Source organism: Pipistrellus kuhlii, unplaced genomic scaffold (genome assembly GCF_014108245.1).
Source record: "Pipistrellus kuhlii isolate mPipKuh1 unplaced genomic scaffold, mPipKuh1.p scaffold_m20_p_4, whole genome shotgun sequence".
NCBI classification, from domain to species: domain Eukaryota; kingdom Metazoa; phylum Chordata; class Mammalia; order Chiroptera; family Vespertilionidae; genus Pipistrellus; species Pipistrellus kuhlii.
Genome location: NW_023425540.1, coordinates 56128593 through 56148940, shown reverse-complemented (window position 1 = coordinate 56148940; position 20348 = coordinate 56128593). Strand labels below are relative to the sequence as shown.

Sequence of the window (20348 nt, the reverse complement as noted above, 5' to 3'; positions counted from 1 at the left end):
GCTTTATAACTATAAAGTTAAAAAGGTTTTATATTATTTATTGTTCTATCATAAACATAATGAATATTAGACAGTTGTTTTCATAATCATTGCTTATTTGGCTTATAATTTTGAATGCCATTAATGGGAATGTTGAACATTTCAGTACTTGAAAACAAATTGTATCTTTATCGTGTGCTATTTATTCTGTGTACCCAGATTCTAAGTCTCATTGGGCTATTGTTTGCTATTTTCTGTTTATTATTGCGTACAGTGCCAGAAAAACGTATTCAAACACAGTTTTGGTGAGGAAAAACTACAATAATATTTCATGTTCGTAAACATCACATACAAATAGATATTAAATGCTATTAGTCTTTAAAACTAATTTCCACTTCTTGTTGTATCAAAATTCCAGGGCTTCTTTGCACATTGGTTATTAAGGAACTATTTTTAGCAATGTTGGATTACTTGGGATTTATTTAAAAATCAAAATATAAATAATTATAAATATGTTAACACATAGCACAGTATAAGGTATCTAATAAATATTGTACTTTTGGTTGATATTTGTGCATTTTACTGACTGTTTCAGCAAAGCCGTAGGAAGTGTGAAAGACATTGAGTTACTGGATCTGTTATTATTTTTGAGTTATTATATACTGGATATAGCTCAGTATTTTTTGAAGTAAGCTTGTTGATAATTATTAAGAACACAGGATATCTTTTTGTAGTGTGTGGTTTTCTCCCCCTCTATATTAGGAAACCTAACATTCATTTGTTGGGAAAGATAATTGTTTACATCCTTGATAGGCTGTCTACTAGTATATTTTATTGTATTTACAAGCATTGAAATGTTTGGTTTCATAAAAGGCATTTTTAACAAGAACCATGTACTTAATTTTAATGTTACTTAATGATCTATTAAAATTTTTATTTTGGCAAATACAATTCTATTAAAAATAATTAAGTCTCAAGTGATTGTTTATTGTCAGATAGGATGTACATATTAAATGTTTCTGCATTTAAGTCTCCACATTGGTAAGGTGTGTGTAGTTTTATGGTAAATTACATTGTTCCATTTGATTGATAGCTGAAATTCTTTGTAGCTTTTAGGAATAAATTTTAATCATATTGTTTTAAGATAGTATTTTAAATATGACTAAGTATTATATGCATATTGGTATACTTTTTTATGAATATGGCACATTAAGATGCATGGATATATTTTCTTATCATACTTAAGGTAGTTAATCTTTTTTGTATTATATCTTAACTTTTATGCTAAAATACAGCATACTTGGAGTATTTTTTTTTAATCAGATTGCAAACAATGTTCATTAAAAGTGCTTTTTGTGTCAGATTTTATGAAAAGTTATGACCAATGTTTTGGGAGTATGATTTTAACAAGTTACATAATATATATTAGAGTAATTTTTAAAAGATCTAATATTTAAACTTTACATATGTTTTCAACAACTTTATAATGAGAAATATTCTACAGAAGAGTTAACAATTAACAAAGCACCTGTTCCACTTAATTAATACTGATGGGTTTGGTGGAAACAGCTCAGAACTGGAAATTAGGACCATTCCGTACAACTAGAAATTATTATTATAAAGAATTTTAAATGTGTTGGATAAATATAGAAACAAGTAATTTTTAAAAAAGCAAAATTTGACAAATGATATTGGCTTAATGCCTAACTAATATTTTATGTAATTAGTTGGGTTTATAATAACTCATAAGATCTCTAATAGTTCAATAATTCGGTGTGATTTAGTCACTACTGATTTCTAAAATATCAACAGCATAATTACCAGTGTGTACTTTTTATTTTATTGTCTCTTCTCATATAGTGTTATCCAATTTCTGATTTATTTTATTTAGAATGTTATATTGTTTAAAAAATGACAAGGCTAAAATATATTGAGTCTAGTTTGTCTAATAATAAATAGGCATCATTGATTCCAGGAAATAAGTGTTGCCTTCCGAATTTGAAGATACTTCTCTCTTTTTTGTTTTGATATTTTAATGTTAAAATATTTACAGTTTCTATTCAAACACAGTTATCAATTAAATGTACATACATGGAATGCCTGCTATATAAAAGTTCTCTGCATAATAATGGCTCGTGCTTATGTGTGAAAGATAGGGTCATCTATTAATTGTCTTTTAAATTTAATTTGTAACTATGACAGAATTTATTGTAGCAGTTATGAGAATTTGTAATTTAAAATTTATACTGCCATGTAAAATGGTTTGCATTACAAATATAGTTTTTCTGTTGTTGTTAATCTTTTAAAAATATCTTTGCCTCACAAATATTTAAATAACAGTATGTCACCAGTTTTTTCTCCTTTGCATTTTTAGAGGCTCAGGTAAACAGGATGGATTTTATTGAAAGTCTTAATATTTCTTAAGGATAGCAATTGATGGGATTCATAGTATATCATTTTTTATGAATCATGATAGATGATGTTCAGGATAGATCTGTTGTCCTCTTTCAGAGAGCTCTCATTCCGAAGACTGTTGAATAGACGTCAGGACACAGCCTCATCAGAGAGGTGTGTGTTTGCCAGGCAGCTTCGCAGTTAGACTCAGATATTGTGCCTCTTTTGGGACCTTTAAATGAAGGCTGTTTCCTTACAGGACTTATTCTTACAGGTCAATGATAAATGTTTCCTAACATTATCAAATCTTAGGGATCTTGATTATTTCTTTTGTTTTTAAAGGATGAAAATGACCCCTTTATTTTAATACAGAAAATGACTAAGTATTGTTTTGTGTTGTCTTTTTCAAACTATCTCATATGCATTTTCTATGTAAGTAAATACAGTTTATACTATTACTCTTAAAAGCTATTTTGTGTTCTGTGATCTATGTACTAGTACTTATTGCATATTTAGGTTGTTTCTGATATTTTACTTTTTATATATTAAAAGGCTAATATGCACATCGACCAAGTGGCAGAATGACCAGTCGCTATGATACACATTGACCACCAGAAGGCAGACTCTCAATGCAGGAGCTGCCCCCTGGTGGTCAATGCACACCCACAGGGGGAGTTCAGTTCAGCCAGAGCCCTGAGCAGGGCTCAGGGCTGGTGAGTGCAGCGGTGGTGGTGGGAGTGCTAAGGATGTCCAACTGATGACTTAGCCCACTCCCTAAGCCAATGGTTGGCAAACGGCGGCTCGTGAGCCACATGCGGCTCTTTGAACCCTTGAGTGTTCTAATGCCATTTCTTCAAAATAGACTTGCCCAGGTCGTAAACCGACTTCTGTGCATGGGCCACAAAGTTTCAATTGCACTGTATGTTCGCCCCCGCACGTGGTATTTTGTGGAAGAGCCACACTCAAGGGGCCAAAAAGCCGCATGTGGCTCGTGAGCTGTGGTTTGCCGACCACTGCCCTAAGCCATCAGTCGGACATCCCCCAAGGGTTCCTGGACAGTGAGAGGACATAGGCTGGGCTGAGGGACCCCTCTGAGTGCACAAATTTTGTGCACCAGGCCTCAAGTCCTGTAATACTTTTCTATTGCCATATCAGTTTTTTTCCTTTTACCTCTCCCATAATTCCCAGGAATACATTCTGAAAGTGAAGTTTTTGGGTCCAGAGGGTATTTGCTTTAGAATTTATTGCTGTGGCAGATTGCCCTTCAGGATGAATGATTGTGTCAGTTTGTGCTCTCACCTACAGAATGCATTAGTGCCCTTTTCCCTCTACCTGTTCCACACTGTGTGTTATTTATCTTTTAATTCCTTAAAATTAGTAAATGAATAGTTATGCTTTTAAAAATTAATGATACCTGACTTATTTCCTTTCCAAGCAAGTTTTCTTATTCATTGAAGGGGAAGGATAGAGGAAGTTCGGGCAAAAGTTAATTCTGTTCTAAATAGTAGCTAGAGGTGTCACAATGCTCATGTAGATTCTCTTAGTAGTTAAGCAGTTTGGTAGAATACTTGCTTACATATATTCTACAATGGAGGGTCCCTTACAAATTAGATTAATATTTCTACCACAAATTCCATAAAGCAAAATCTATTTCACTGCACAGTATACTAGCTGGAGTCGAGTGTGTGTATTATTAAAGAATCCAACTTGGCTTGAATTTCTGTTCTACCTCTTACTAGCCATGTGATCTTGGGCAAGTTACCTAACTTCTTTGGACCTCAGTTTTTCTAAACCATAAAATGAGAACATCTTCCTCACAGGATTGTTGCAATGAGATAATGTATATAGTATGTTTAGCATAGTATCTTTATATTCTAGGCACTAAAAAAAAATAAAAACCTTTATTATTTGTCATTGTTATTCTATTTATTATTATTACTAGTACCACCATCATTATTATTTTTATTATTAATACAATAACGTTCTTTCTCATTCCTTAACTTTAGTTGATAAAAATTTTTTTTTAAAAGAGCAAGATAATGAGAAATAGCAGCAGTAGGAATTTCCTTAGGTCAAAGGAGATAAAAATATGGTAGGGTCATGTTTCTGTCAATTTATAAGAACAAATAGAATTGAGCACATGATTCTGTAAAGTACTTTCATCGATATCTGACATGTAAGAAATCATATCTCATTATTTCTCCCATTACACACTACTTAAATGAAATAGGTAAACTGTAGACTGCATTCACATATAGACAAAACTTAAGGCAAACTGGAGATACTGATAAAACTTGGCCAGCTTTTTCTTTAGTCTTTGGTATTTTACAACAACATATCTCAAAAGAAGCAATTTTTTTTATTACCTGACTTATTTCCTTTTCCTATTACTCTTCATGAGCAAAGAATAAATGTAATTTGTTTTTGTTTTTAAATATATATATATATATTTTATTGAGTTTTTACAGAGAGGAAGAGAGAGGGATAGAGAGTTAGAAACATCGATGAGAGAGAAGCATCGATCAGCTGCCTCTTGCACACCCCCTACTGGAGATGTGCCCACAACCAAGGTACATGACCTTGACCGGAATCGAACCTGGGACCTTTCAGTTTGCAGGCCGATGCTCTATCCATTGAGCCAAACCGGTTTTGGCAATAAATGTAATTTGTTATACAGAATATTTTGTCCAACAGGACTTGCTATCAGCATATCAGTTATGTACCTTTTTGAAAGGATCATCTTCAGCAAGTGGAAAGATATGTTAAACAGAATCAGGTTGATATGATATATGTAAGAAGATAGTATTGTACTTACATTACAAAAGAGTTGAAACCCTAGACTACATAACTAAAAGTCTCTTATTTGAACCTTTTTAAAAAAGGCAATTTTTGTAAAATATTTTAAACATAGACTATATTAAGATAGTATTTTCTTGTTGGCTCAAAGGATGTCTATAAGTATCAATAACATTGCTGTGTATACACAGTGGTGCACTCAGGGATAATTAAGAGGTATAGGTTACTTGACTATTAGCAGTCAGTGGTCCTAGACTACTATTGGGTTTCATCATGGATACCTAAAAACAATGTATATCATAAAAAAAAAGAAAGTATAAGAACAAATTAATGACAGAGATTGAGGAAGACATAATTATTGAAGTGAATTAGTATATTTCATGTTATAGACAATCATTAGTCAATATTTTGGATTTTTTTATATACTCAAAAGTGATAGAGAAGAGAGAGTATTAAGGTTCAAGTTCTTTATTATACACGACTTTCCAATTGCACTCAACTTAAAATACTACGACTCAGTGCTCTGTGGGTACCATGATGTAAAATGGAAGCCTGTTCCTCATGCTGAGAATGATAAAATACTTGACAAACCATTTAAAGACCCCTTCACTTAAAAGAAGTAACAGTCTGGATGTATAACTTGTTCCAAGATAAAGAATAATCCAGACGTTACATTTTTAATCCAACACTCTACAAAGCACTTTACATATTCTAATTGCTTCATTCTCATACCACACTTATTACATAGGTACTGTTGTTATCTCCACTTTCCAAATTAGGAAACTTAAAGCACAGATAAACGACAGCCAGTAAGTTTCAGAGCCTATGTTTGAATCTGGGCAGTGTCGCATTAAAATTCATGATTGCAATTAACCAAACTTTATACTGTCTCTCTTATAGCAAATTGTGTGTGTGTTTTAAAATATTTTATTGATTTTTTTTTTTTTTTTTTTTTTTTTTTTTTTTTTTTTTTTTTTTTTTTTTTTTTTTTTTATGGAGAGGAAGGGAGAGGGAGAGTTAGAAACATTGATGAGAGAGAAACATCAATCACCTGCCTCCTGCACACCCTCTACTGGGGATGTGCCCACAACCAAGGTACATGCCCTTGACCAGAATCGAACCTGGGACCTTTCAGTCTGTAGACCGACGCTCTACCACTGAGCCAAACCGGTTAGGACTCTTATAGCATATTGTTGAACCTAATGTTTTAATCCTAAAAGTAGTGAAAATTCTTCTTGGAGACCTATATCCTTTAGTAAATTATATCAAATGCTTATCTGCTAGTGTTTCTTTCTCATGCATTGCATACATCACGAAATTCAATTTTCAGGACTACCTGAGGCACTAGGAAGTCCTTCTCTCCCCCCCCACCCCCCCCCGTATATCTAAATCCTTATAGAAAAATAACAATAAATATACTTCCATATTTTTCAAGAAAATGGATATAAATTTGCCCTCAAAGTAAAACAATCCTCTAAAATACACAAATTTATATATTTCTCTGTGCACACAATTATGGATAAAAATTAAAGATCCAAATGTAATGGCTCTTAGATATCAGACTCTGTTCTTAGGACTACAGCAGTAGCATAGATAAGCATTATTCTGCCAGTAAAACATCTAATAGAGATTTTGATACAAATTTATTAGACCCAAACTGGTAGGTTGTTTTTTTATAGGAATGGAAGCAATCAGATGTCTTACACAGTAAAGGTCAATATTTTAAGGAACTTCAGTTTCAGAACTGGATGGGTAAGTGTATGGATGTTTCTTTCTGAGGAGATTAGACAGAATATTTGGAAAAGGACTACCAATGGCTGGATTTCTTACTTCAGCTAATCCCTGCGAGCTGAGACCATGGAATAATTCTCTTAGTTTTAGTCTTTATGTATATATTTTCCAGTTCAAACTGAGCATGACCAAAACCCAATTGGACTGAACTTGCGATCTAAGCCCCTTCTGTCAATGTATTTTTCTTCTGTGTTCTCATTGGGTAAAACATGTCAGTGGTTTTCCCACTTATATAGGGTAGAGACCACAGCCACATGCCTTAGAATGTTTGACAGTATCCCACTTGCATGACCTGCTTAGCAAGCCTTGTTTCTGCCAGGCCTTTACAAACCTTCTCTGCCTTGGTGGTTTTCCGAACGTTCCAGTCACACTCACTTCTTCCTTCCCCGATTTCTCTTTCCCCCTTTTGTATCAGGCTTATCTTTTAAGACTTGGTGATTTAGGACAGCTATATGAGGTAGGTATTATGATCTCTCTGTTTTCCAGATGGGGAAACTGAAGCTTAGAAAATTTCCATTTCCCAGTAACTGATCAAATTCCTCTACTTGGAATTAGAAATTGGGAAAATGAATCCATTCTGAATAGGAAATTTTCATTTTCATTTTATTGTGAAATAATGGGATGGTCTTGAGGCTTTCCCCACAGGGAAAGGGAGTCATTTTTTGAGTATGGATAAGGCTGACATATGAGGTAACAGAAAAGAAATATTGAGTGTGATAGGAAGAAACACTAAGCGAAGGAGAGAGGATAAGAGGGGTCTTGGTGCCTAGACCTTTTTATTTTATTTTTTAAAATATATTTTTAAATATTTTATTGATTTTTATTTTTATTTTTATTTTTTTTTACAGAGAGGAAGGGAGAGGGAGGATAGAGAGTTAGAAACATAGATCAGCTGCCTTCTGCATACCCTCTACGGGGGATATGCCCACAATCAAGGTACATACCCTTGACCGGAATCGAACCTTTCAGTCCGCAGGCTGATGCTCTATCCAGTGAGCCAAACCACTCAAGGCTAGACCTTTTTATTTTTGTGTCAGTGATAATTGTCAGAGATTTTCTTTTCTTTGGAGTTTATTTTAATTAATTTTTTGTTTTTGTTAATCCAAAGGTCAAAAGTAAAGCAGATGGTATATTTATGTATATTTGCTGGCTTAGTTTCAACTAAGTAGAGGAAATCTTCACTAAAAGGTGATTGTATTACACAAATTTATTTATAAAAATTTAAAAAATCTTTATTGTTGAGATTATTACAGATGTCCCTGTTTTTTTGCCCCCATACCTTTTCTCCACCCGGTTCCCACTCTGCCTCTGGCCCTCACCATCCTATTTTTGTGTGTCCATAGTTAATGCATACATGCATATTAGATCTTTGTCTAATCTCTTCCAGTCCCCACACACCCTCTTCCCCCTGAGAATCGTCAGTTTGTTCAATTTCCATGCCCCTGATTTTATTTCATTCACCAGTTTATTCTGTTCTTCAGATTTTTTATTCATTTGATTTTTAGATTCAGTTGTTGATAGATAGGTATTTGTTGCTACTTTGTTGTTCATATTTTTTTTATCTGTTTCTCCTCCTCCTCCTCCTTCAAGAATACCCTTCATCCTATATAATAAAGAGGTAATAGGCAAGTTAACCCTCACACCCTCACAAGAGGTTTTTGTTATTATATTTGTTGGTATTTTTGCATTTGAAATAAAAAATTAGAAATTTTGAGTATACATGCATACATTTCAGTAATCATCAGAATGTTATAGGTTACACTAAAGGCTTGGTGCATGAAATTCAGCTTGACCTGCACCCTTTCCAATCTAGGATCCCTCAGGGGATGTCCTATTGATGGCGTAGGCCCACGCCTGTGGTTCTCTGCTCTTTGTGGGGCCTGCCTGCTCCACACCGTGGCGACTGCCAAGGAGGCCATGCTGGGTGCTGCCTGTGGGCCGGGCTTGCCTGCTTCCAGGTCGCTGAGGCAACAGCCAAGCAGGCCGTGCTGGGAGCTGCCTGTGGGTGGGCTTGCCTGCTCCTGTATCACCAAGGCGATGACAAAGCAGGCCGTGCTGGGAGCTGCAGGTGGGCCGGGCTTGCCTGGTTCCAGGTCTCTGAGGCTGTGACCTGCTTCTGTGCTGGGGAGCTGCCTCCTCTCTGCTATCAGAGGCAATGAGGTTAATTTGTATACTCCTCCTGATTGGCTGGTGAGTGTAGCAGAGGTATGGTCAATTTACATGTTTCTCTTTTATTATATAGGATAGTTTCTGGAAAAACTCCATTTTATGTATGATCAGAGAACGAAAGTGGAAAATAATTAATGTTTTAGTATTATTAGTAACACTAGAGGCCCAATGCACAAAATTTGTGTTCTAGGGGTGGTGGGGAGGTTCTCACAGTCCAGGAGCCCTGTGGTCTGTTGCTCTGAGAGATGGGCCCCACCCACCTGGCCAGGGCTCCATGATGGATTGCTCCAAAGAGGTAGGCCCTGCCCACCCGGCCAGGGCTCCACAGTCGATTGACGTGCAGAGGGTGGCTGGGCCTTCCTCTGCGGAGTGACTGTGGGACGATGGCGGGGACCCCCTGATCGCACCCACCTCGGCTGGCCTGGTGCCAGAGTGTGTGATAGCATGGTCTTCTGGAAGGTCGTCCAGATAGTCGTTCTCCTCTCTGGTCTCTTGGTCGATTTGCATACCATGTTTTATTATTATAGTTGGACCAACAGGTGTCATCAATAGGTCCTGGGTGAGAATCCCTGGATCAAACTTAAAAACTTCGTAGTTAAAATACTACTGCTCTTTCGAAACTCTCTTGTGTGAGAAGCCTTTAGTTGACATAAAAAAAAAAGTCTTAGGAATTCATATACTATTTTATGTTGAGTGAACTCATCCCTCTTAAGTTCAGAGTTTCTTTCCACAGTGAAAGAAAGGAATTTGTCTTCTTGTTGTCTGCAGTTAGTCTTACATTGGAAGACTAAAATATGAAGAAATGGGTAGCATTGCTATTGTGTGTGTGTGTGTGTGTGTGTGTGTGTGTGTGTGTAATGATCTGGTCAAATGGAACTGGTCTGGTACTAAAAATGTGTTCTGTGTGGCTCATCTAGTGGTGGTCATTTTGCTTTCTGTTTTTAGCCATACATTATGTTTTAATATTTGGTTATTTGAGTCCTAGACCAGGTAATTTTGAGACAACAGTTAGTAAAGGGACTATATTTTGAGGCAGTCTTACACATGAGAGGATTTCAAGAACTTCTGAGCCTTGGGAAGAAGTTCAGTATTTTGAGTTGTTAATAACACTAATACTTGAATATAATGGTGAAACTGTACAATTTTATGTATAAGTGTTTCCTGAAAATGGTAGTATTTGTAACTTTAGGTGTGAGGCACTCACTGTGTTTAGAAAGTGAATGCAAATCACTGTGTTTTTTTTTTACATTGAGTTACATGTTAATTTAGTTGTGACGTTTTTGGCTTAAAGAAGTTCAATGGCTTTTATTTTTATAAAATGAACAATTACTTTGAGCTATGAATTATCACTGATTTGTCTTTCAACATATGTATTATCTATATGTGAATTTCACAGGTAACATTGTAGAAAAACTACTAGTCTGTTTATAAGGGATATATGTCATTGCTCAAATAAATATTTTGTATTAAAATATGCCACAAAGTGTAAGTATTGTATTCCTTAAAATATTCTTTAAATATAGTAAAAATTACTTAAATTAATACAATGAATGTATTTCTTAATTGATTAAATTAGATTTAAGATTTTGATGAGAAAAATTACCTTAATTAAAAAATTGTTTTGATAGAAGAAAAGTTTCAGATTTTATTTGTAGACATATTTTGTAGTATCTTAATTTTCCAAGGCTTTGGTTAGGCCAAAGCAATGATAAGCTACTTCAGTAATTTAAAAGGGTTAATTTGAAAGTGATTATTTCTTCAGGCTAAGGACTCATTTAGAAAGAATTCTAAGACTTAGTAGAAAATACATTTGGAATTTTTGGTCCAAATTTGTGGCAATATTTTCAGAAAGACTTATGATGGGTTTGGTGCACAGAAATGTTATATTTCAATCACAACATGAGAAATGGTTGGATTTCCTGTCCTAGGAGGTATTCTTAAAATTAGTTTCCTGTTATAGCAATACTTCTATCACCCATTAGTAAGGAGAAATGTTTGGATTTTGTTATTAGCAGAATTAATGACATATATTTATAAATTAAAAGACATTATCATTCTAGGAATGGGTGCGCCAAGCTTTTGGATTCCAAATTTTTGGTGGTTATACTTGATAGAAAAACCATATCTCTTAGTAAATAATTATCAACCTACTCCATTTATACTGATATACATTTTCCAGGAATAATAAATGTTTTCTTTTTAGTTACAATTAAGATAAGATTGAATACTATTACTCCAGTGTTTGTCCTTTTATATTCTTAAGGCTAGATCTATGTTTTTGCAACTGAAAACCAAAATGCAAAACTTGCCACAATTAATTTCAGTTCCATTCAGATAATAATATGGAATTTCAGTTTTTGCCAAATGTAACTTCAGGTGCCGCAAAAAACTTGCAGCATAGCCCTGCCTGTAGCTCAGTGGTTAGAGCTTCAGCCTGTGGATTGAAGGGTCTTAGGTTCAATTCCAATCAAGGGGCATTTACCCCGGTTGCAGTCTTGATCTCCAGGTGCAGGAGGCAACCATTCAATGTGTCTCTCTCACATAGATGTTTTTCTCTCTCTGTCTCTCCCCCTCCTTTCTACTCTCTAAAAATCAATGGAAAAAATACCCTTAAGTGAGGATTAACAAAAACCAAAAACAAAAAACCTGCAGAACTTGTGTGCTAAGAAATTTAGTGAAATTATTTTCTTAAAATTATTTTGCAATACATTTAATACCAACAGTTCTCCATGAAAAGATGACTTGTTTTATTTTGAAAATGCCCTTTACTAATATGCATTTTTAAAGTTCTTGAACTCATCTTATGTTTTTATCACTTACTTCATCTATATAAATATGTGCCCCCTCCATTTTAAGACTGGGTTTAGAAAACTTTGCAAAAAGGAAAACCAAAGGTCACATAATTAATAAGTGGTGAAATAGCAGATTTCAGAGATCCCTTAGTTTCATCTGTACCTTTTCTCAAATTTAATAATTACAAAAAACGCAGTGAAAAGCTGCAAAAAAGTGCTATAAAGCTGCAATTAAAATGTTCCTTGAATCAGTTTAATTTCAGAGAAAAAAACCTTCAGTATGACTGTTAGTTTTTATTATTTTCATTTATATATGTATTATATATATACTATATAATTATAAACCATATTTTAAGCTATTTTAAACTATAAATATACATTCTTTAATATTAATTTACTATGATACCTAATTATAAATTATTTGACTTATTAGTTTTATGAATTAGAAGAACTTTAGCTATATGTATATAAAAATTCTATATAGACCTTTATTATATAAATTTTAGGTAATAAAAATGTAAGCAGAAATATAAATCTTTACTTTTTTTCCTTTCTCTTTGTTATCCCTTTTTTTAGTATAAAAGAAGTTGAGTTATTTCATATTGATGAATAAATTTTAAATCTAGTAGCTTTCCTCTAGGTTTTCTCAAATAACTATCATAGCAAAATAAAATGAAAGAAAACCCCATAGAATGTATACATTTCTTCGGTATGTGGAGGATTGTCAAACATATTCACTGTACAATAAAAAGTTTTTGTGTTTCAAAAGAAATATCTTTTATAGTCATTATTTTTTAACAACAGTAAATAATTTAGTTCACATGTTTAAAACTATCATCTTTTTTTTGGAAGCATTTATTAGACAATACCAAAAATAGTACCTGAAAAAAAAAATCGCAAATTTATTTTTCTCTAAATTGGAACACTTTGAACAAATAGAAGAGAATGTTCATCTCTGTATAAAGAATCCTTCATTTTAAATCTTTGACCCAGCTGAATATTAAAGGATAGATGTGTATATATAATATATAAATGATATATATGTGTGTGCATGCATGTGTATATATACACATATATATTTCCCTTTCTGAAATAATTTCTTAAAATCAGGAGAAATTCTTCGGTATCAATTGAGGGAAACTTTTGAAAATTATTTTAATTTTTAAGTTCCTAAAATTTTTTGAGTCAGAGATACAGATATTAAATCATTTAATGCAGAGAACCAAAGATTAGTTTAAAATATATTAAAAAAAAATCTCAAGATGCTGAAATGTGACCATATGTTTCTGGTTTTAAAAATTACCCTTTTGCATTTGCTTTTGTTTTTGTGAGTTAAAAGAGATAAGGTAAAGGTTGTTTGCTATTTACACTTTCCCCCCGTTAAAATTGTAAATGCCTGAATTTGGAATTATTTGTTAATTCTAGTTGATATGTAAAGGAAGATTTGCTGTAGAAAACATTTGGATTTATAAAAACTCCATCAGTAATTTTCAGGTGATCAACAGAATAAATGTGAGAAATACTCATGACACTCTTGTCAATTGCAAAAAAAAAATTACAGGTTACATTGGTTGAAAAAGATGAAGGGATTTAGAAGTACAAAATAGAGAATAGTGAGAGATATAAATTACAGCATTGAGAATGTAGTCAATAATAATAGCCGTAATAAATACATAATGGGGCCAGGTGGTTACTTGAAACATCGGGGTGACCACTCTGAAAAGTACATGATTTTCTAACCACTATGCTGTGCACCTGAACCTAATACAAAATAATATTGAATGGAAACTGTAATTGAAGAAAAAAGCCCAGAAAAAAATATGTAGTGTGGGATCTGAGATAGGATATTGAAACAGAAGAAAAAATTATTCGGGGGGGAAAATAAATAAGACTTGTACATTAATCTTTAGTTTTTAAGTTTTGAAAATTGTACTGTGGCTACGTACATTGCTAATATTAGAGGAGGTGGATTTGAAGATATATGAAATCTCTGTTGGATTTTTGCCGCTTTTTATCAAGTCATAATTATTAAAAAATAAAAGCGTTTTTTAAAAAATAAATAAATTACCCATAACACAAACTCACAACTGTAATCAGAATTCTCTGTGAGATTGGTTACATTCTTTTTAAGCTTTGAAAAATTTATTTTCTGAAACTTTTAAGTGTAGGGTCTAAGATTTTGTTTCATTTACCCATCATTTCAGATGTTCTGGGAAGAAATATCTAATGATTTTTCCATGACATCTGCCCTTTTTTTCAGATTCTCGCCTGACATTTTATCGTGTTATTGTGTTCCACGCTATTTAGTTCCTCCGGGAGCCTTCCGACTTTCACAGGCACTGCTTCAATCAGCTTCTGCAGCGTGGATAACTTACCTAGGGACCAGGCCTTCCTGCACAAGCAGCCAGTCATGAGCAGGGGCAGACTAGCCTTGTTCTTTTTAATTTTAATATTTATATATTTTTGCATTTCAAAGTATAGAGATTCATTTTAGCAATTCATTGAAAAGTGAAAGCCACTGAGTTTCATTTAGGAAAAAAATACTTTACCTATAATGGGAGGATTATGTAGAAATGAGCCTACTTGCTGGTTTTTCTTTTCTTTTCCAAAATTTTTGCATTGTGACTTAAGCGTTTTCCTACATCAGAAATTGACTGTCTTTGTTTTTTCAGTACATAATTTTCAATGTAAACCTGCTTGTGTAGAAATTTTTTTAAAAAGTGTTTAAAAGTATCCTGTGTATGAACAAAATAGGCCTTAATGGTATTTTGGGTGGGGACAAGAACCTCAGGTTTACTTAAGGAAGAAGAGAAGTATTTGCTTAGGGAACTTTAAACTAGTTACATAGGAATTTATCCAATAAAGATACAGCTCTACCATCAGTTTAAAAGAAAAACAAGGTTTTGGTATATCTTGACTAAATGGCTTTGAAAGTACTAAAGATTTTGAAAAACTCTTACAAATCAGACTGCTTTAGAGTGAAAACAAAAATTAGGGGCTACTTATTTAAGTTAGGTATCAATATTGGAAATTTGGTAATAGAGCAAAATGTACTATATTGTATTAATAATGAAATATTGGCACTATATAAAACTGACAGTTAATTTTAAGTATTTTTTAGATCATTAAGCCAGAATTTCAATGCAGATATGGAAGAAAAGGCTCTCATTTTAAAAACTGCAAGAAAAAAAATAAATTTAAATGCTGAAATATATACTTTAAATTTTTTATTTTATTTTAAAAACATGTAAAAACTAACTTGGGTTTTAATAATGGAATAAATAAACATGAGTCTGAAAATTAAGTGAGTATAATAAATTTGGAATTGTAAAACTTCTGGTACTTTAAAATTCTGTATGAGAATAGCTTGTGTTTAGAATTCAGCCAGGCATTGAGTCTTAAGCTTATTTATTTATTTATTTATTTATTTATTGCAAATAAAGACTATAATGTTATGTAGAAGCTTGAGTTTTCAAAAATATATTAATTCTGGTTTGGCTTGATATCATAGTTTTTGTTTTAATATCATTTTCTAGCAAAGGATACAATGTTCAATACTTAGAATTCTACATTTTGAGTAAAGCTAGTACATAATGACTTAGTTATTTCTTAATTTGTAATAAACACTGGGATAATTTTTTAAAGTTTATTTCTGAGTTTCTTAACATTTTTTGCAGTACTGCATATTAATTTATAAAAGAAATGTTTTGACAACATTTTCAAACTGTGTTAGCTGAATCTCCTATAGATGAGTAAGCAGTCAGTATTAGTCTTAAAATTCATTTGCGAAGTAACCAGAATTACTTTATTGTAACATAGGAACTGTTATAATAGTGTTTTTTGCATTGAGTTTTTTGATGTTTGAGTTGTAAAAATTGCCACACAGTCTGAAAATGATTTCATTGAACTAGATACACTTTTGGGAATATTTATTTTCTTTGTAAACGGAGATTGAGCACCACCTGTTGGCCGTACTAATGTATTTCAATTTGTGAATTCAGCAAAAAAAATTTTGTTGTTGGAATGATTAGATTAATTACTTAGGTCTATATATTATATAATTCTGTCACAATATAGTTTTTCTAAAAGCTCTACTTAATAAATTCAATAAAGTGCTTTTATTATTGTAAATTATAAAATGACCCATCTAATTGTACATTTTCCCTAACTTTGCTGTATACTACTGAATAGTAAGTTATCCTTTTTAAGGAAGCAAATAGTCTTAACCATGTGTTTATTGATGAAGTTATTAAAAGAGGTCCCGAAACCGGTTTGGCTCAGTGGATAGAGTGTCGGCCTGCAGACTGAAGGGCCCTGGGTTCGATTCTGGTCAAGGGCAGGTGCCTTAGTTTCAAGCACATCCTCAGTAGGGGGCGTGCAGGAGGCAGCTGATAGATGTTTCTCTCTCTCTCCCTTCCTCTGTAAAAAAATCAATAAAATATACTTAACAAAAAGAGGTAATTATTTTATTTGCCCTATCTGGAAATTATCAAAGTAATCATCATTAAGCCAGAATTTCAATGTATTAATAGATATGGATGAAAAGACTCATACTGTACATTAGATATTTCATGTTCTTTTCTGCACTAGATTTAATTTTTAAGAATGTGAAATAATAATAATTATTTTTTAATAATTTGAAGTAAAAAAAAACCAATCAATTCTTGTGTTAAAAGCAACAATTACTATTTTTATTGCAGTTATATTTTTTGTAACTTTAGACTTTTATGTTGAATATTTTATTTCATTTGAAATAGATACATGTAACTCAAGTAGGCGTTAAGAAAACAAATTATTAATTTTAAATGTTAACTTTAATAATATATGTTATTACAAATATTAATAAAATAAGCTGTTTACTCAGCGCAAAGCAAAAACTTTCTAAAGTGACATGGATACTCTCAAGTTTATTAAAATTTATTTTCTTTAAGACTAGGTATAGAAGGCATCTGTGGTACTTCTTCCATTACTACTGATATCAAAGTGAATGCTACAGTTGCATTAATGTCCTAAACCTCATAGATTAATAATGTACAGTAAATAAATCAATGCTTTTGGGTTTTAGGGAGGGTGATCTTTTTATTTTGGATGATACTTCCTAAGAAGAAATTACTTCACGCTTAGTATTCTTAGCAATAAAGTAGTATAAGTAACACCAAAATAAACAAGTTTAAGAATCTAACCATTGGTATTTTATATTTCAGACCAGTAACACATTTTTTAAAATATAAAATCAAGACTTTTAATGTCTGATTTATTCGATTGTTTCAAAATCATGAGTCATTTCCCAATTCCCCTCAACTCCTATTGCTTTTTCCTGTTTCCATTTAATGTCTTCACTTCTTAGTTTTCTAAGCTGGAAACTTCACACAGCCCTGTCTCTCATTTCTCCTGTCAATTTTAGTTTCTAACCTTTAAAAATGACTCTTCATCCATTCTTCTCTCCACATTACTGCTCTACTTCAGTGTCCCTCATCTCTCTGATTTATTCCAGAAGCTTCCTGTTATTGTTTCCTGTCTCTTTCCAATTTTTACAGTGTTGTCAGTAGCACTGAAAAGTTTTTTTGTTTTGTTTTTCTACTGAAATATTTGGCCATATTAAAAATTCTTCTTTGGCTGTCAGTTGCCTGCCACAAATAAAATCTAAATTCCTTAGGATGGCATTTGCTGGGACCTTATAATGTGGTTACAATCTCCCTTTCTAGCCTAACTTTTCCCCTCCTCACTCTTTGAAAACAAATGTTATTTCCTTTATGAAAAGTCACTTTTGCTCTATTAGCAGTTGGAGTATATCTCCAGAAGGTCTCAATCACTAGAAGATTGTTGGCTTATATTTATATGTATAAATAGTTAAGAAAGCAGTGATTGTGTGGTTTGTTTCTTTGCTTGTTTGAACTTTGAATTTCAAGTACAAAGCATAGTCCTTGGCACACAAGAGGCTGTAAACTTATAGTAAAAAGTATAGACTCTGCAGCAAGCATAGACTCTTTGTTTTCTGGAGCAGGTACTTAATTAATTTATCAGTTCCTAAATTATACATGTAATGTGCTTAGAATATTGCCTAGTAACTAGTAAATGCTCAATGTTAACAGTTTTTTTAAAAATAAACTTTGTTATTTTAGAATTTGTGAAAGAAACAAATTTGAAGCAAAGTTCTTAAGATTTTTTTGTAATAAAATATCACATTTTAAAACTAATTTGAAATATTTTCTTAAGTACCTGAAAACCATTTGTTTACAAGTTTAGTACCTGATAATTGATATGTGTAAAGTTTTAGTAAGTCTGTCCTTCAGAGTTAAAAAGATATGCAAATGCATATAGGTAACTATATAATCTCTTTTAAAAATATGTTTTTACTGATTTTTAGAGAGAGAAGAAAAGAGAGGGTTAGATAGATAGAAACATCAGTGATGAGACAGAATCATTAATCGACTGCCTCCTGCATGCCTCCTCCTGGGACTTGAACCCACAACATGGACATTCATGTGCCCTGACTGGGAATTGAACCACTGACCTCTTGGTTCTTGGATTAAATGCTCAACAGTTGAACCTCACCAGATGAGCCTATGTAATCTTTTATTAAAGTTGTTATAATATGTCAAAGTAATGTTATTATTAACCAAAATAGTTTTTGGAGATACAAAGAAATATTGTTAAATAAATAAAATAAAAATTGGCACCATATCTTTTTAGGTAGACTTTTTAAAATTTAAAAATGAAGGCCTACCATAGGCTTTTATTTATTTAATTTTTAAAGATAGGCTGACTATAGTAATATCCGTAGGTTTTAAAGGACAGCTGTAAGATTTTTGAAGTAAGTCAGCCTATCACAAGCTTATAGCAGAAATAGACTTGTTTGTGACTGACAGTGTCTTAGATTTAATGTTTTTTGTTTTTTTCTTCCATCATTTTGGCTTGATCATTTTATTTTTTATTTTTTATTTTTTTTTACTTCTAGATATGTTCAAAATTATTTTCCTGATTTTCTTTCAGTGGGTTTTGAAGGGAGAATAGATGGGTACATAAGGAAATGCTAAGAGAAAAACAAATCTGTGTGTATGTGTCATTAAATCTTAATTTTATCAAGAGGCTTTTATTTATAATTTGGTATTGGTAAGATGAAGTTTAAAATCATCTATTGGCATTCTGCTTCTGAACCTAGACAGTTCTCCTTAAAAATTAATATAAGCATTCATAATGAATGAGAATGACTAATGTTAATATTAGCTTAGATTGTAACTGTATTTCTAAGGATCTTATAACTTTTTGAAATTATAAAAAGTATATTTCAGACAACAGAGTAAAAAGAAATTTGATCCTTTGTTGGATTAGATGTTATATTTTGTAACCTAGTATCTTTAAGAGTACATATATGGCATAATTTTAAAAAATATCATTAAATATTTTCTATGACTGAATGCTGTTAAAAATAAGTATATATTCAACAGTCTGTGCTTGTGTAACATTTTGTGTGTCGCCTTCGAATTTTTTTCTTAATGATTGACACATTACTCCTGTATGAGATCTTTATTGATAATATTCTTAAATAATTTGTGCCATTGACAATTAATAATTTAACTGCAGATGGCTCTCTGTTTACTATTTGTAAGTTTTTTCATCTTGTGATTGTAAAATGCACAATATGTTTTACTTTATAAAACACAATATGATTTCGTAAACATATAATTATTTGGGGGATATAATTAAACATTAAAGAATAAATATAGTTTAAAGACCTATAATTTTAAAGTTATACTTTATTATTTAGTTTAATGGTATGTTATTTCCTAAAAGTTGTGTGATTAAAATCATGGAGAGATATTAAAAGAAGAAACAGATATTTAAAAATTATTTTATAGGAGTAAAATTATGATTGTCTTTATACTTGACAGTATCTTTAAATTATTGGACTCACAGTTTTCACACTTTAGATTAAAATTCTTTTTAATCATGTCTTAAAATTAATGTAAAATATTTTAGTTTTTAATAAATATGCAGTATTTTACTTTATAATGGTAATTTCTCATTGCATAACTTACCAATAAATATTTTAATATTAAAGTATCAATGATAACCATATTTTCAGATTAATAAGAATATAATAGAAATATACAGTGTTTACTCAACAGATTTATTTGGTGTCTAATAAATAACTGATATTATGCTTTAAGTTTGGATATTTCCTAATTAAGTGTTATTTAGGGGGGAAAAAGACATATTAATAGAGAATGAAAATGCAGTGTTATGTGCTATAATGAGGCATGGTTTCAAAGAAACTTAGAGCAGTGCTTAAGTCTCCCTGGGGATTTAGAGAAGATTTTGTGAAATGATGATGCTTCAGTTTGTTTTCAGGGAATTGAAGTGTGTTTCTAGGTGGTAATAGAAAATAAAGAAGGGGTTTTACCATGGACACAGACAATAGTGTGC

General features: G+C 32.1%; 1 protein-coding gene and 1 long non-coding RNA gene across 12 annotated transcripts in view; both read left to right on the top strand.

Moving 5' to 3' along the window:
- Nucleotides 1-20348, top strand: part of FBXL17 (F-box and leucine rich repeat protein 17) — a 415427-nt gene that overhangs the window by 52098 nt on the left and 342981 nt on the right. The gene's annotated exons all lie outside the window — the stretch shown is intronic.
- LOC118703605 lies at nucleotides 151-16721 on the top strand. The gene is made up of 3 exons (XR_004983097.2): nucleotides 151-161; nucleotides 14182-16179; nucleotides 16379-16721. It is a non-coding gene; the product is annotated as an uncharacterized LOC118703605 (long non-coding RNA).